The sequence below is a fragment of the Scyliorhinus torazame genome, chromosome 12 (genome assembly GCF_047496885.1).
Source record: "Scyliorhinus torazame isolate Kashiwa2021f chromosome 12, sScyTor2.1, whole genome shotgun sequence".
In the NCBI taxonomy this organism is placed as follows: Eukaryota; Metazoa; Chordata; class Chondrichthyes; order Carcharhiniformes; family Scyliorhinidae; genus Scyliorhinus; species Scyliorhinus torazame.
The window spans coordinates 143,133,026-143,150,267 of NC_092718.1; the positions used below are offsets into that span (position 1 = coordinate 143,133,026).

General features: G+C 47.2%; 1 protein-coding gene across 1 annotated transcript in view; it reads left to right on the forward strand.

Moving 5' to 3' along the window:
- The window catches only part of LOC140386629 (protein CASP-like), a 1,158,102-nt gene that overhangs the window by 986,408 nt on the left and 154,452 nt on the right, over positions 1-17,242 (forward strand). The window lies entirely within an intron of this gene.

Consider the following 17,242-nt stretch of genomic DNA (forward strand, 5'->3'; position numbering starts at 1 on the left):
TGGTGACTATACTTCAAAAGTACCATATACACTCGTGTAAAAATAAGTTTCTAAAACTAAACTTTTAGCCAAAGAAGTAGGGGGTTAACTTTTACAGAAGTTACATTTTCAAAGGTTGACCATGGTCTCACTATCGGGGAGTTGCCAGGTCAGACACTGTTCCCGCCTATCTCGCCCAAATGTACTGCAAAGCAGCAGTAAAGCAGTGTGATCGTATGTTGACATGCAGACCATGGTGTGTTGTCTGATTCTATCAGTGAGTATGTTTGCACCAGGGCAAGTTTGACCTCCAAGGCAGGGGGATGGTAAGTGCAAAGAGTTTTTATTTTTTCCTAAAAGCTGGTGGTTGGAATATTAACGTTTTATGTGAAGAAGGAATTTTTTTTTGGCCAAATGTCAGGGGTAGACCTTCACACGAGATCGACCACTACTCAAATATATACAGTACTTGATTGGTTGAAACATCCCAACTTCATGAAATACAATCTATATAAATCCAAATCCCTCACTTTCTTTCAATATGTATTTATTTTCATCTCCCAACAGTTTTAAGTAATTTCAGGGTTAAGTGCGAACATGAAGGCATTGCCAAATAATGAGTGACAGCTAGCTGTCAGTAAGATTCATGTGCAAGAGGTTTTAAACCTAACATTTAAGAATAAGATTTGCGATAAACAATCATTTTAAAATAAATTCACAAATACGGTATCAGTTTTTATATATGCTGTTAACGATAGAGCAACTTCAGAAACCTGTTCTACAGTGTCACCTAGTAGCCACTACCTGCAACGACAGATAGTGCAACTGCGGATAGTGATGAAGATTGTCAGAGAATACAACAGGATATAGATAGGCTGCAAAATTGGGCAGAGAAATGGCAGATGGAATTTAACCCGGACAAATGCGAGATGATGCATTTTGGTAGATCCAATTCAGGTGGGAGTTATAAAATAAATGGCAGAACCATCAGGAGCATAGAGTCACAGAGAGATCTTGGTGTGCAGTCCACAGATCCTTAAAAGTGGCAGCACAGGTGGAAATGGTGGTAAAGAAAGCATATGGCATGCTTGCCATCATCGGACGAGGTATCGAGTATAAAAGCTCGAAAATTATGTTACAATTATATAGAACATTGGTTCGGCCAAATTTGGAATACTGTGTCCAATTCTGATCACCGCACTACCAGAAGGGTGTGGAGGCTTTGGAGGGAGTACAGAAAAGGTTTACCAAGATGTTGCCTGGTATGGAGAGTATTAGCTATGAGGCGAGATTGAATAAACTGGGATTGTTCTCCCTAGAGAGACGGAGGTTGAGGGGAAACCTGATAGAAGTTTATAAAATGATATGGGGTATAGATAGGGTGAACAGTTGGAGGCTTTTTCCCAGGGCGGAAATGACAATTACAAGGGGGCACAAGTTTAAGGTGAGGGGAGAAAGGTTCAGTGGAGATGTGGGGGGAAAGTTTTTTTTTACACGGAGGGTGGTAGTGGCCTGGAATGCCCTGCTAAGTGAGGTGGTTGAAGCAGATACGTTAGTGACCTTTAAGACTTATCTGGATAGACACATGAACAGACGGCATCTAGAAGGATACAGGCGATTGGTCTAGATAGGACATGTGATCGGCGCAGGCTTGGAGGACCAAATGGCCTGTTATTGTGCTGTATTGTTCTTTGTCCTTTGTGATTGTGGGTGATATAAAATTATATGTCAAAAGTAATGCAGGGATTTGTGACAGTAAATAGTGACGGAAACGTATGACCTAAAGCCATGACATGAAGGCAGATTGCCGATAGGAAGCGTGTGTCCTGTGCAAATTCTTTAATAATCTGGGATTGGATTTGCAATCTGATCTGAGATTATGGTTTCTGTTTTACCTTTCTCTGTTGACTTCATGTTGCTGCTCCTCCTTTTCTCTTCATTGTTATGGCAAGAGTTTTGAGACATATGGACCATTTTCAAAGCAGCAGAGTTGGCTGTAAGCAGGTTTAAAATAAATGTCTTAAATTATGAAGTGCTTAATGGTGATAGAAATATAGTCTTTCTATAAAACAAGAAAAACGCAATATAATTTTTTTTTTCTTTTTTAAGAAATGAATTTAAGAGTACCCAATTATTTTTTTCCCATTAATGGACAATTTAGTGTGGCCAATCCATCTGAATATAAACTTTACTTGAATAAACCTTTTACATTTGTCCTTCAAATCATTTTGGAAAAACACTGCAGATATTCAGCTCTTAATACATAGCACTGGGGTTCATTTCCAGCACAATCAGATTCTAATCAACAACAACAACTTGGCTTCCAGTGGCGGCATGTAGAGGGGAAGTCGCACGTCGGGTGGCTCCTGCTCGAGGAGTGTTTTTAGGAATTTTAATGTCCGGTCCCAGGGACAATTTGTGAATGATTGGGTATAGAAAGGTATAAAGAAGGCAAAGAATGTCAAAGAGTCAAAGGAAAACAGCCGTGAAGAAGGGAGAGAGTTCACCGTCGAGTGAGAGGGCCAGCCCGGGGGCTGGCAAGGTGGCGGAGGCTAGGCTGCTGGGTGGGGCCGCACTGCTTACGGCAGAGAGGATGACTGAGGTGATGTCCTTGGAGTTGGAGAAGCAGTTTGCGAAATATATGGAGGTCTTGAGGAAGGAGATGACGGTGGCATTGAAGGTGCTGCTGGACGAGGCAATTGCCCCAGTGAAGGGGCTGTGTCAAAGTCATCGGCCGAGGTGAGGGAGCAGAGCGAGAAGATGAAGGGAATGGAGGAGGCCATGTCGCAGCCAGTGATCAGCTCACCTCGATGAGGGATGAGCTGCAGAGGGTGGCCGAGGCCAACAAGGGGCTGTGAGCAAAGTTGGAGGACTTGGAAAAATGCTCGAGGCGGCAAAATTTGAGGATTGTGGGCCTGCCCGAGGGGGTGGAGGGCTCGAGGCCGATGGAGTACTTTGACAAGATGTTGGCGGAACTGATGGGGGAGAGAGAGGAACCCTCTCAGTATGAACTGGGCCGGGCTCATCAGTCGCTGAGGCCTAAGCCAAAGTTGAATGAGCTGCCAAGGGCAGTGATCATCTGTTTTCACAGGTACCACACGAAGGAGAAGGCCTTGAACTGGGCAAAGCAGAAGCGGGAGGTGCAGTGGGCTGGTGCTGGTGTTCACATTTATCAGGACTTGACGGTGGAACTGGCAAAGAGGCGAGCGGCTTTCGGCCAAGTGAAGACGGCACTTTACAACAGTGGAGTGCGGTTTGGAGTGGTGTATCCAGCGAAGCTGAGGATGACCTACAGTCCAGAGACTTTTATTTTGAGACCGTGAGGCAGCGAAGGCGTTTGTGAAGGCAGAAGTGAAGAATGGGACTGAAGAGGTGTTGTGGACTGTGGAAGGGGAGTTGGGAGAGTGCGTATATGTAATTTTGACTTATGTTTTTACTTCATGCTCTTATAGAGGTTAAGTTTTTTATTGTAGTTCTTTGTAGTGATGGGAATCGAACCTGGCACCCTAGAGCTGTGAAGCAACTGTGCTACTGTACCGCCCATCGATCTCCTTGTTGCTCAGGAGGGATAAGGATCCGACAGAGTGTGGGTAGTATAGGCCCAGATCGTTCTTGAATGTGGATACAAAGGTGTTGGCGGATAGGCTGGAGGAGTGCCTCCCGAAGGTGATAGGGGAAGATCAGACTGGGTTTGTGAAAGGGAGACAGCTCTTTTCGAACATCAGGAGGGTATTAAATGTAGTTATGGCACCGGCGGAGGGGAGGGCGACAGAGGTATAGTGGCGTTGACCCCGAGAAGGCGTTTGTACGAGTAGAGTGGGGATATTTGATGGCAATTTTGGAGTGGTTTGGAACTGGGCTGTGATTTGTGGAGTGGGTAAGATTACTATACAGGGAGCCGAGGGCGAGTATTCACACAAGTAGTATGAGTTTGGGGCATTTTCCTCTGCACCGAGGGACCAGACAGGGATGTCCTATGTCCCCCCTGTTGTTTGCGCTTGTGATTGAACCTTTGGCCATCGCGTCGAGGAGTTTGGGGGTGTGGCGGGGATAGTGCGGGGTGGGGGAGCGCGGGGGGTGGGGGGGGGGGATTGTGGAGCATAGTGTATCTTTGTACGCAAGCAGTGGTGGGGAGGGTGAAAGCGGATTTGGCCTGGTGGGATGGCCTTCCCCTGTCACTGGCAGGTCGGGTACTGGCAAGTAAGATGAATGTGTTACCGCGGTTTTTGTTCATTTTTCAGTGCCTGTCGATATTTTGCTGAAGATGTTTTTTAAAATATTTTTATTCTCCTTTTCCACATTTTCTCCCAAATTTACACCCAACAATAAATAATTATCAGTATCGAATGCAATGTCAATCCCCATATCAATAACAACAATCTCATCCTCCCACCAAACTCCCAAACATTAGCCTCAATGATAAAATAAACAAATGACCAAAAGGAATCAGGAATCACCCATAGTCACCATTAACACATACAGTATCCCTCCCCCCAACCCTCCCAGCACCCCCCCCCTCAACCTTCCCAGCCCCCCCCCCCTCTGTTCGATGTAATCCAATTCTCGAAAGTGCATAATGAATCACGCCCATGAATTGTAGAACCCCTCCATCCTTCCCCTCAGTCCAACTTTGACCCTTTCAAGCGTTAAGAATTTCAGCAGGTCCCCCCGCCACACCAGGGCACAAGGTGGAGAGGTTGATCTCCATCCCAACAGGATCCGCCTTGGGGTGATCAACAAGGCGAAGGCTACAACATCTGCCTCCGCACCCGTTTCCAACCCTGGCTGGTCCGACACCCCGAATATGGCCTCCCGAGGGCCCGGGTCCAGTTTCACGTGCACCACTTTAGAGATTACCCTAAAAACCTCCTTCCAGTAACCCTCCAGCTTTGGACAGGACCAAAACATATGAACATGGTTTGCGGTGAAACTGCCTCCAAATTCTCAACGAAGCTATTACTACCGGACTCCCTGAGTATCTCCCCAGGGCCGTCGTGAGCGGCGCTGTTGGTAGCGCCTTCAATCCCGACCCCCTACACAAACTCTCCTGCATTCTGACCCACTTTCCATGGCCCCCGGGGAAATATTCAGGGAGTCCGGTGGTAATGGCGACGTTGAAGATCTGGATGCAGTTGGGCCAGCACTTTGGGCGGGGTCAAGGGAAATGTTGATTTGGGGGAACCATAGGTTTGAGCCAGGAAGTGGGATGGGAGTTTTCGGAGATGGGAGTTAGGGTATTGAAGGATTTTTTCTGAGTCGCTGGTTTGCGAGGCTGGAGGAGAAATATGGATTGGGGCAGGGGGAGATGCTTAAATATATACAGTCTGAGGTTTCTCGAGGAAGGAGGTACGGAGCTTTCTGGTAGTGCCGGCTCCCACACTGTTGGGAGAGGTACTGACGACGGGGGGAATGGAGAAGGGGGTGGTGTCGGCGATTTATGGGGTGATTCTGGTGGAGGATAAGGTATCGTAGAGAGGATTAAGGCGAAGTGGGAGGAAGAGTTTGGGGATGGTATGGAGGAGGGGTTGTGGTGTGAGGTGCTCCGGAGGGTGAATGCGTCAACTTCGTGCACGAGGTTGGGGCTGATACAGTTGAAGGTGGTCTATAGGATGCACCTCACAAGGACGAGGATGAGCCGACTCCTTGAGGGGGTGGATGATGTTTGTGAATGCTGTGGGGGTGGGGCTCTGCAAATCACGTTCATATGTTTTGGTCCTGTCCAAAACTGGAGGGGTATTGAAGGGAGGTCTTTAGGGTAATCTCATGGGTGGTGAATATGAGACTCAAACCAGGTCCCCGAGAAGCCATATTCGGGGTATCGGATCGGCCGGGGTTGGAAGCAAGTGCGGAGGTAGTTGTCTTAGCCTTCGCCACGCTCATCGCCCAAAGGCGGATTCTGTCGGGGTGGAGGTCAGCTTCTCCGCCCTGTGCCTCGGTGTGGCGGGAGGATCTGCTGGAGTTCCTAACACTCGAGAAAATGAAGTTCAAGTTGAGGGGAAGGATGGAAGGGTTCTACAATGCATGGGCCTTGTTTATCATTTTCAAGAATTGAATGACATCGATCATTCGGGGGGGTTTGGAATGTTTAGGTTATTGGTGATTATGTAAGGGTTGATGGTGGATTCCTGATTCTTTTTCATTTGTGTTTTGTATTTAAAATGTTGGAGGCTGTTTGAGAGTGGGTGGGATAAAGGGATTGTTGACCGGGGATTGCCATTGTATTTGTTATTGTTGATTATTTGTTGGGTATAAATTTGATGAAAATGTGAAAAAGGAGAATAAAAATATTTTTTAAAAAACAACAACAACTTAGATTTACATATCATCAAAACATTAAGTACTTCACTGGCCGTTATACAGCTACACACGGTGATATTGGGGCAAAAGTGGGGCAAAGTCGATAGTGTGGAAGGATGTAGCAGGTTACAGAGGGATATAGATAAGCTGCAGAGCTGGGCTGAGAGGTGGCAAATGGAGTTTAATGTAGAGAAGTGTGAGGTGATTCACTTTGGAAGGAATAACAGGAATGCGGAATATTTGGCTAATGGTAAAGTTCTTGAAAGTGTGGATGAGCAGAGGGATCTAGGTGTCCATGTGCATAGATCCCTGAAAGTTGCCACCCAGGTTGATAGGGTTGTGAAGAAGGCCTATGGAGTGTTGGCCTTTATTGGGAGAGGGATTGAGTTCCGGAGTCGGGAGGTCATGTTGCAGCTGTACAGAACTCTGGTACGGCCGCATTTGGAGTATTGCGTACAGTTCTGGTCACCGCATTATAGGAAGGACGTGGAGGCTTTGGAGCGGGTGCAGAGGAGATTTACCAGGATGTTGCCTGGTATGGAGGGAAAATCTTATGAGGAAAGGCTGATGGACTTGAGGTTGTTTTCGTTGGAGAGAAGAAGGTTAAGAGGAGACTTAATAGAGGCATACAAAATGATCAGGGGGTTGGATAGGGTGGACAGTGAGAGCCTTCTCCCGCGGATGGAAATGACTGGCACGAGGGGACATAACTTTAAACTGAGGGGTAATAGATATAGGACAGAGGTCAGAGGTAGGTTCTTTACGCAAAGAGTAGTGAGGCCGTGGAATGCCCTACCTGCTACAGTAGTGAACTCGCCAACATTGAGGGCATTTAAAAGTTTATTGGATAAATATATGGATGATAATGGCATAGTGTAGGTTAGATGGCTTTTGTTTTGGTGCAACATCGTGGGCCGAAGGGCCTGTACTGTGCTGTATTGTTCTATGTAAAAGCTTAGTCAGAGATGTTGTTTCTCAGGAGCATCTTAAAGGAAGAGAGAGAGATGGTAATTTCAGGAGGGAATTTAGCATCTCGGCATGGCCACCAATAATGAAATAATTAAAATAAGGCATGCTCGAGGCCTAAATTAGACCATAAGAGATTCCAGAGATCAGGAGGGAGAGGCCATGGAGGGATTTGAAAACAAGGATGAGAATGTTAAGGTTGAGGCATTGCTTGACTGGGAGACGATGGAGGCCAGTGAACACTGGTGATTACACATCTTTATTGGTTGCTTTACAAATAGGAAAAGTAATATCACTTACAGTTAGCAAGAGATTCACTTAGTCCCTCCCTCACTCATGGCGTAAATCCAATGCTAGTTGCAAAGGCATAGAATATTAACATGTTTAACTCAATAACCGCTCATTTGAGACAATATCCTGTTGAACTGTATGTTCTATGTTCTAACACATTTTTACTCATTTATGGAATGTGGACATGCTGGTTGGGCCAGCATTTATCGCCCTACCTAACTGCCCTCCATTTCAGAAGGGATTTGAGAGTCAACCACATTGCTGTGGGTCGGAATCACATGTAGGTCAGGCCAAAAAAGGACAGCTGCTCCCCTAAAGGAGCATTTCATTGTCATTAGACTTTTAACTGCAGATTTGCTTTGTTGAATTCAAATTTTGCCATCTGTATATATCAATTCCTAGCCCTGTATATCAACCCACGTGCATGAGAAACTGTCAACCTATTTATCAACCCCCACCCATTGAAAACTGTCCTAAATATCCTGGCCTCAAGGTTTGCTAGTGTTACACTAGTGTGGCGAGGTGGTGGGCACAGGAGCAATAGGTCGGAAGGTGAAATAACTGAGGGGGATCTCGAGAATAGGGCCAGTAACACTCCAAGGAAACACAGGCAGGGAGATGTTGCTGAACACAGCGGGACTGGTGGTCTGAAGTGCATTTGTTTCAATGCGAGGAGTATAACAGGTAAGGCTTGGATTAGTACTTGGACCTGTGATGTTGTTGCCATTACAGAGACTTGGTTAAGGGAGAGACAGGATTAGCAGCTAAACGTTCCAGAATCTAGATGTTTCAGGTGGGATAGAGGGGGATGTTAAAGGGGTGGGGGAGTTACACTACTGGCTAGGGAGAATATCACAGCTGCACTGCAGGAGGACGCCTCAGAGGGCTCATGCAGCAAGGCAATATGGGTAGAGCTCAGGTGCAGTCACAATGTTGGGGGTTTACTACAGGCCTCCCAATAGCCAGCAGGAGATAGAGAAATGTAGGCAGATTTTGGAAATGTGTAAAAGCAACAGGGTTGTTGTGGGCGATTTTAAATTCCCCTATATTGACTGAGACTCACTTAGTGCTTGGGGCGAGGATGGGTTAGAGTTTGTAAGGAGCATCCAGGAGGGCTTCTTGAAACAATATGTAAATAGTTCAACTAGGGAAGAGGCCTTACTGGACCTGGTATTGGGGAATGAGCCCGGCCAGGTAGTCGATGATTCAGAAGGGGAGCATCTCGGGAACGGTGACCATAATTCACTAAGTTTTACGGTACAGTTGGATAAAGATAAGAGTAGATAAGAGTAAGGTGAAGGTGCTAAATTAGGGGAAGGCTAATTATAACAATATTAGGCAGAAACTGAAGAATCTAGATCGGAGGCGAATGTTTGAGGGTAAATCAGCACCTGGCATGTTGGAGGCGTTTAAATGTCAGTTGCTAGGAATTCAGGACTGGCATGTTCCTGTGAGGAAGAAGGTTAAGTATGGCAAGTTTCGGGAACCTTGGATAAGAAGGCGATTGTGAGCCTAGTCCAAAGAAAAGGAAGCATTTGTCAGGGCAAGAAGGCTGGGAACAGACTAAGCCCATGAGGAATATTGCCTTTTTTACCCACTGTAAATATGGCAGTCAGTGAGGTTGCCGTCCTTTCGTTGGATATCAATATTCTAATGCTCAAGAGTCAAATGATACCACCACAAGGTTCAACCGGCTATCGATCAAAGAGCCAAACACCAGTTAGTTAGTTCAAGATCAAGGGTACTTTATTTACACACACAATTAATCATGCAACATAAACACTACTAGTTAAACTACACCTATCGACTATGACAACCTGTACTTAACTTCAGGCACCCGGCTTAGGTCAGAGGAACAGTGGCCGTTGTTCGATTCTGGGTCTGTCGGGTCTGTAGAAGTAACTGCTGCTCAGTTAGGCTCATCCGTCTGGTAGCGGGCGTTGAACTTGTACTTGCTTCTGCTGGTGCTGCCAGATGGACGTTGCCAGAGCGCCAGGTCCAAAAGAGGACAAACACATGGTGGACTCTCTTCTTATGCTTGGGGGTTTTCCCGCTCTTTTGGGTGGTCCTTCAGTTTGGACCCAACTAATTGGGTGATCTCTGATCACTATGTTCGATCCCAACCAATGGGCGGGTGCCTGGATGGCTGGGCGTGTCCCAAGCGGTCACTGACCCTGTTGTTTACGCCTCCCTAGTACAGGGAGTGGCGCCGAAATGTCTGGGACTGTACCGGTCGCTCAAGTACCAGTCCTTTGTCTGGTGGAGATGGGCCATCAAATGCTAATCGGTCCATCAAATGCTAATCGGTCGGGGTTTCGATACCGTCTGGATTCCTTACTCCGCAAATATACATTCAGGCTCTGAGCCTGCCTGAATCTCGCATTGTCCATTTTACCCGCTATGCTTTGCGACCTTCTCTGTTCCTGGTTGTAAGTGGCCATCCCAGATGGCTACAGGAATATAAGGAAAGTAGGAATGAACTTAAGCAAGGTGTCAGGAGGGCTAAAAGGGGTCGCGAAAAGCCATTTGCAAACAGGAAAACCTCGGCTTTTTATATGTATACAAAGAGCAAGAGGGTAACCAGGGAAAGGGTTGGTCCACTCAAGGACAGGGGAGGGAATCTAAGCGTGGAGCCAGAGGAAGTGGGCGAGGTATTAAATGGGTACTTTGCATCAGTATTCACCAAGTGGCTCCACAGCGCCAGGGTCCCAGGTTCGATTCCCGACTTGGATCACTGTCTGTGTGGAGTCTGCACATTCTCTCTGTGTCTGCGTGGGCTTCCTCCGGGTGCTCCGGTTTCCTCCCAAAGTCCTGAAAGACGTGCCGCTAGGTAAATTGGACATTCTGAATTCTCCCTCAGTGTACCCAAACAGGCCCCGGAATGTGGTGACTAGGGGCTTTTCACAGAAACTTCATTGCAGTGTTAATGTAAGCCTACTTGTGACTTCCGGTGGTGGCTATGAAGGAGTAGGTCGCACATTTGGTGGCTCCCGCTCGGGTCGGACGTTTGGATCTTTTTCCCCGATTTTTTGGTCGGATTTGATTCGGAAAATTGATGGTGGAGGCAATTGTGAAGAGGAATCCTACATTAGTGCATGAAGAGGCGGACCAGAAGTGCTCACAAAGGAAGAAATAGACGAAAGAGAAGGCTTGGGCTGAGGCTGCAGCGGGAGAAAGCATGGCGGACGACCGGGGTCCTGGCTTGATGACCCAGTGATCGACGGAACAGCTGATGCAGTTCATTCAGGAGGGCTTCGCCAAGCAGAAACAGGAATGCTTGGACCCGATTAAGGAATCGATTACGTGGTTGGAACATAAACTGGATGCTCAAGATCGGGCGCTCCAGAAAGTGGAGAAGGCACTGACTGAGCAGGAGGAACATCAAACAGCAGTGGAGTTGGAGGTGGGGATGCGGAGAGACCAGCAGAAACGGCTCCTGGAGAAGGTGGAGGACCTAGAGAATAGGTCCCGCTGGCAGAATTTGAGAATCGTTGGTCTCCCAAAGGGATCCGAAGGAGCGGATGCAGGGGCATACATAGCGGGCATGTTCGAGAAGTTACTGGGGGATGGGACGTTCTCCCGACCCTTGGAGGTGGACTGGGCTCACAAGAGCGCTCGCGAGGAAGCTGCATGTGGGGGACCCCGTGAGGGCAATGGTGGTGAGATTCCACAGGTACTTGGACAAGGAGCGTATTTTACGGTGGGCCAGGCAGACAGAGCTGTAAATGGGAGAATAGTATCCTGCGTATCTACCAGGATCTGAGTGCGGATGTGGCCAGCAGAAGAGCAGGGTTCAACCAGATAAAGTGGACCCTTTTCAAGAAAAAGGTTACGTTTGGACTGCTGTATCCGGCCCTTCTTTGGGTCACGTATGAGGAGCAACATTTTTACTTTGAGTCGCCCGAGGAAGCGATGGACTTCGCTAGAAGGAAAGGACTGGTGGTGGACTGAGGTCTTTGAACTTTGCTGCAGCGCTCATGTTAAAAAGGTTTCTTGTTTTTCGGACGTTATTTGGAACATATTGATTTGGGTGTTGCTGCAGAGATGTGTGAGGTAAAGTTTGCATTTGCATTGATGGGGGATGGAGGTGTGAATGTTAGATGTTGGATCTTCTGTATGATTTTTTTTTGTGTTTCTTCCGGGCAATTGTGTTGGGATTGTGTTTCTTTTGCATATGTGTGTCCGAGCGGGAGGGGACGGGGGAGGGAACAATAGGTGGGAAAATGTCTGGCGCCATGGGTGGGGTCACCAAGCTAGCTGGGCGGGCTAGCTCACGGAAGCGCAGTGGGGGATGAGGAGATGTTATGCTTGTTGAAGGGGGTGGTTTGCATAGTGCTGTTACTGGGAGGGGGGGAGGGGGGGAATGTTCTGCTGACGGGGGAGGGACTTTTGTTGTGGGTCAAAATGGAGGTCTGGGTCGGAGGCTGCCTGGGAACGCGGTGGAGCAGCTGAGGAAGGCAAGGGGGGTGATTTATGAATATGGGGAGAAGGCCAGCAGAATGCTTGCGCAGCAGCTCAGAAAGAGGGAGGCAGCAATTTGTAGATTGGGAAAGTAAGGGACGGGGTTGGGAACCTGGTTGGAGAGTCAGCAGGGGTTAATAAGGTGTTTAAGAAGTTTTACACAGGTTGTCTGAGTCGGAACCCCCAGCTGGGCCGGAGGGGATGAGGCAATTCTTAGGGGGGCTAAAGTTCCCGAAGGTGGACGAAGGGTTGGTAGAAGGGCTGGGGGCCCCGATCGGGTTGGAGGAAATAGCAGATGGGCAGAAGGCCATGCAGTCGGGTAAAGCCCCGGGCCGGACGGGTACCCAGTGGAGTTTTATAAAAAGTTCTCTGGGATACTGGGGTCTTTGCTGATGAGGACATTTAATGAGGCAAGGGAGAGAGGGGGGACTGCCCCCGACGATGTCACAGGGCCATGATCGCATTGATCCTGAAGCGGGATAAGGACCCGGGTCCGACAGACCGATCTCTCTACTAAACGTAGACACCAAACTGTTGGCCAAAATCCTGTCCTTAAGGATAGAAGACTGCGTTCCGGACGTGATTGGGGAGGACCAGACGGGATTCGTTAAGGGTAGGCAGTTGGCGGCCAATGTAAAAAGGTTGCTGAATGTGATCATCATGTCCTCAGAGGGTAGGGATGTGGAGGTAGTGATCGCAATGGACGCAGAGAAGGCAGTTGATCGGGTGGAACGGGAATATCTGTGGGAGGTACTGGGGCGGTTTGGATTTGGACGGGGCTTGATTGACTGGGTCAGGCTGCTGTATCAGGCTCCTGTTGCGAGCATACGGACGAACAGGTTAACATCGGACTATTTTAGGCTGCACCGGGGGACATAGAACATAAGAACTAGGAGCAGGAGTAGGCCATCTGGCCCCTCGAGCCTGCTCCACCATTCAATGAGATCATGCTGATCTTTTGTGGACTCAGCTCTACTTTCCGGCCCGAACACCATAACCCTTAATCCCTTTATTCTTCAAAAAACTATCTATCTCTATCTTGAAAACATTTAATGAAGGAGCCTCAACTGCTTCACTGAGCAAGGAATTCCATAGATTCACAATCTTTGGGTAAAGACTCTTAAACTCAGTCCTAAATCTACTTCCCCTTATTTTGAGGCTATGCCCCCTAGTTCTGCTTTCACCCGCCAGTGGAAACAACCTGTCCGCATCTATCCTATCTATTCCCTTCATAATTTTATATGTTTCTATACGATCCCCCCTCATCCTTCTAAATTCCAACGAGTACAGTCCCAGTCTACACAACCTCTCCTCGTAATCCAACCCCTTCAGCTCTGGGATTAACCTAGTGAATCTCCTCTGCACACCCTCCAGCGCCAGTACGTCATTTCTCAGTTAAGGAGACCAAAACTGAACACAATACTCCAGGTGTGGCCTCACTAACACCTTATACAATTGCAGCATAAACTCCCTAGTCTTAAACTCCATCCCTCTAGCAATGAAGGACAAAATTCCATTCGCCGCCGTAATCGCCTGTTGCACCTGTAAACCAACTTTTTGCGACTCATGCACTAGCACACCCAGGTCTCTCTGCACAGCAGCATGTTTTAATATCTTATTTAAATAATAATCCCTTTTGCTGTTATTCCTACCAAAATGGATAACCTCACATTTGTCAACATTGTATTCCATCTGCCAGACCCTAGCCCATTCACTTAGCCTATCCAAATCCCTCTGCAGACTTCCGGTATCCTCTGGACTTTTTGCTTTACCACTCATCTTAGCGTCGTCTGCAAACTTGGACACATTGCCCTTGGTCCTCAACTCCAAATCATCTATGTAAATTGTGAACAATTGTGGGCCCAACACTGATCCCTGAGGGACACCACTAGCTACTGATTGCCAACCAGAGAAACACCCATTAATCCCCACTCTTTGCTTTCTATTAATTAACCAATCCTCTATCCATGCTCCTACTTTCCCCTTAATGCCATGCATCTTTATCTTATGCAGCAACCTTTTGTGTGGCACCTTGTCAAAGGCTTTCTGGAAATCCAGATATACCACATCCATTGGCTCCCCGTTATCTACCGCACTGGTAATGTCCTCAAAAAATTCCACTAAATTAGTTAGGCACGACCTGCCCTTTATGAACCCATGCTGCGTCTGCCCAATGGGACAATTTCCATCCAGATGCCTCGCTATTTCTTTCTTGATGATAGATTCCAGCATCTTCCCTACTACCGAAGTTAAGCTCGCTGGCCTATAATTACCCGCTTACTGCCTACCTCTTTTTTTAAACACGTTTGCCAATTTCCAATCCGCCGGGACCACCCCATAGTCTAGTGAATTTTGGTAAATTATCACTAGTGCATTTGCAATATCCCTAGCCATCTCTTTTAGCACTCTGGGATGCATTCCATCAGGGCCAGGAGACTTTAGCCCCATTAGCTTGCCCATCACTACCTCCTTGGTGATAACAATCCTCTCAAGGTCCTCACCTGTCATAGCCTCATTTCCATCAGTCACTGGCATGTTATTTGTGTCATCCACTGTGAAGACCGACCCAAAAAACCTGTTCACTTCCTCAGCCATTTCCTCATCTCCCATTATTAAATCTCCCTTCTCATCCTCTAAAGGACGAATATTTACCTTAGCCACTATTTTTTGTTTTATATATTTGTAGAAACTTTTACTATCTGTTTTTATATTCTGAGCAAGTTTACTCTCATAATCTACCTTACTCTTCTTCATAGCTTTTTTAATAGCTTTCTGTTGCCCCCTAAAGCTTTCCCAGTCCTCTAGTCTCCCACTAATCTTTGCCACTTTGTATGCTTTTTCCTTCAATTTGATACTCTCCCTTATTTCCTTAGATATCCACGGTCGATTTTCCCTCTTTCTACCGTCCTTCCTTTTTGTTGGGATAAACCTTTGCTGAGCGATGTGAAAAATCGCTTGGAAGGTTCTCCACTGTTCCTCAACTGTTTCACCACAAAGTCTTTGCTCCCAGTCTACCTTAGCTAGCTCTTCTCTCATCCCATTGTAATCTCCTTTGTTTAAGCACAAAACACTAGTGTTTGATTTTCCCTTCTCACCCTCTATCTGTATTTTAAATTCCACCATATTGTAATCGCTCCTTCCGAGAGGATCCCTAACAATGAGATCATTAATCAATCCTGTCTCATTACACAGGACCAGATCTAGGACCGCTTGTTCCCCCGTAGGTTCCATTACATACTGTTCAAGGAAACTATCGCGGATACATACTATAAACTCCTTCTCCAGGCTGCCCTGACCGACCTGGTTAAACCAATCGACATGTAGATTAAAATCCCCCATGATAACTGCTGTACCATTTCTACATGCATCAGTTATTTCTTTGTTTATTGCCTGCCCCACCATAATGTTACTATATGGTGGCCGCTAGACTATTCATATCAGTGACTTTTTCGCCTTACTATTCCTGATTTCCACCCAAATGGATTCAACCTTATCCTCCACAGGACCGATGTCATCCCTTACTATCGCCCGGATGTCATCCTTAAATAACAGAGCTACACCACCTCCCTTACCATCCACTCTGTCCTTCCGAATAGTTTGATACCCTCGGACATTTAACTCCCAGTCATGACCATCCTTTAACCATGTTTCAGTAATGGCCACTAAATCATAGTCATTCACGATGATTTGCGCCATCAACTCATTTACCTTATTCCAAATACTACGAGCATTCAGGTAAAGTACACTTATGTTGGCTTTTATACCTCTGTTTTGAATCTTAACATCTCGATCAGCAACCTCTCCTAAGTTATATTTCCTCTTAACTTTTCCCCTAATTTTCCTTGTCGTTGAACCCATATCTTCATGTAACAACCTGCCACATCACTTACCACTTATGTTTTTACTTCCCGTTTTATTCCTTTTCGTATTACTGGGCCTATTCACTGAGCTCCCCTCAGTCACTGTACCTTGTACTGGCGCCCTTTTTGATTTTTGACTATGGCTTCTCTGCCTTACACTTTCCCCCTTACTGCCTTTTGTTTCTGTCCCTGTTTTACTACCTTCTGACTTCCTGCATTGGTTCCCATCCCCCTGCCACATTAGTTTAAACCCTCCCCAACACCTCTAGCAAACAGCGCCCCTAGGACATCGGTTCCAGTCCTGCCCAGGTGCAGACCGTCCGGTTTGTACTGGTCCCACCTCCCCCAGAACCGGTTCCAATGCCCTAGGAATTTGAATCTCTCCCTCTTGCACCATCTCTCGAGCCACGCATTCATCCTATCTATCCTGACATTCCTACTCCGACTAGCTCGTGGCACAGGTAGCAATCCTGAGATTACTACCTTTGAGGTCCTACTTTTTAGTTTAACTCCTAACTTCCTGAATTCAGCTTGTAGGACCTCGCCCCGTTTTTTACCTATATTGTTGGTGCCTATGTGCACCACGCCAGCTGGCTGTTCACCCCCCCCCACAAAAAATGTCCTGCAGCCCCTCCGAGACATCCTTGACCCTTGCACCAGGGAGGCAACATACCATCCTGGAGTCTCGATTGTGTCCACAGAACCGCCTGTCTATTCCCCTTACGATTGAGTCCCCTATCACTATAGCCCTGCCTTTCTTCTTCCTGCCCTGCTGCGCAGCAGAGCCAGCCACGCTGCCATGAACCTGGCTGCTGCTGCCTTCCCCTGGTGAGCCATCTCCCTCAACAGTATCCAAAGCAATATATCTGTTTTGCAGGGAGATGACCGCAGGGGACACCTGCCTACCTACTCTTGCTCTGTCTTTTGGTCACCCATTTTCTATCTCCCTCAGTAACTTTCACCTGCGGTGTGACCAACTCGCTAAACGTGCTATCCACGACGTCCTCAGCATCGCGGATGCTCCAAAGTGAGTCCATCCGCAGCTCCAGAGCCGGCAAGCAGTCTAACAGGAGCTGCAACTGGACACACTTCTTGCACGTGAAGGAGCCAGGGACAGTGGACGTGTCCCTGAGCTCCCACATCGCACACGAGGAGCATGGCACGGGTCTGGGATCTCCTGCCATGTTTTAAACCTTCGGTTAACTTATACAATTACAGTTCCGAAAAACAAAAAATGAAGAAAAAATAAATAAATATACCAATGAAAAGAAAAAGAATAAAGAAAAACTATTTGCCAGTTACTTACCAGGGATAAAAAGCACCTCCTCCCCACCTAGCTTCGAATTCCCACCTAGCTTCAAATTCCCAAACTCACTCTTAGCTGTGTC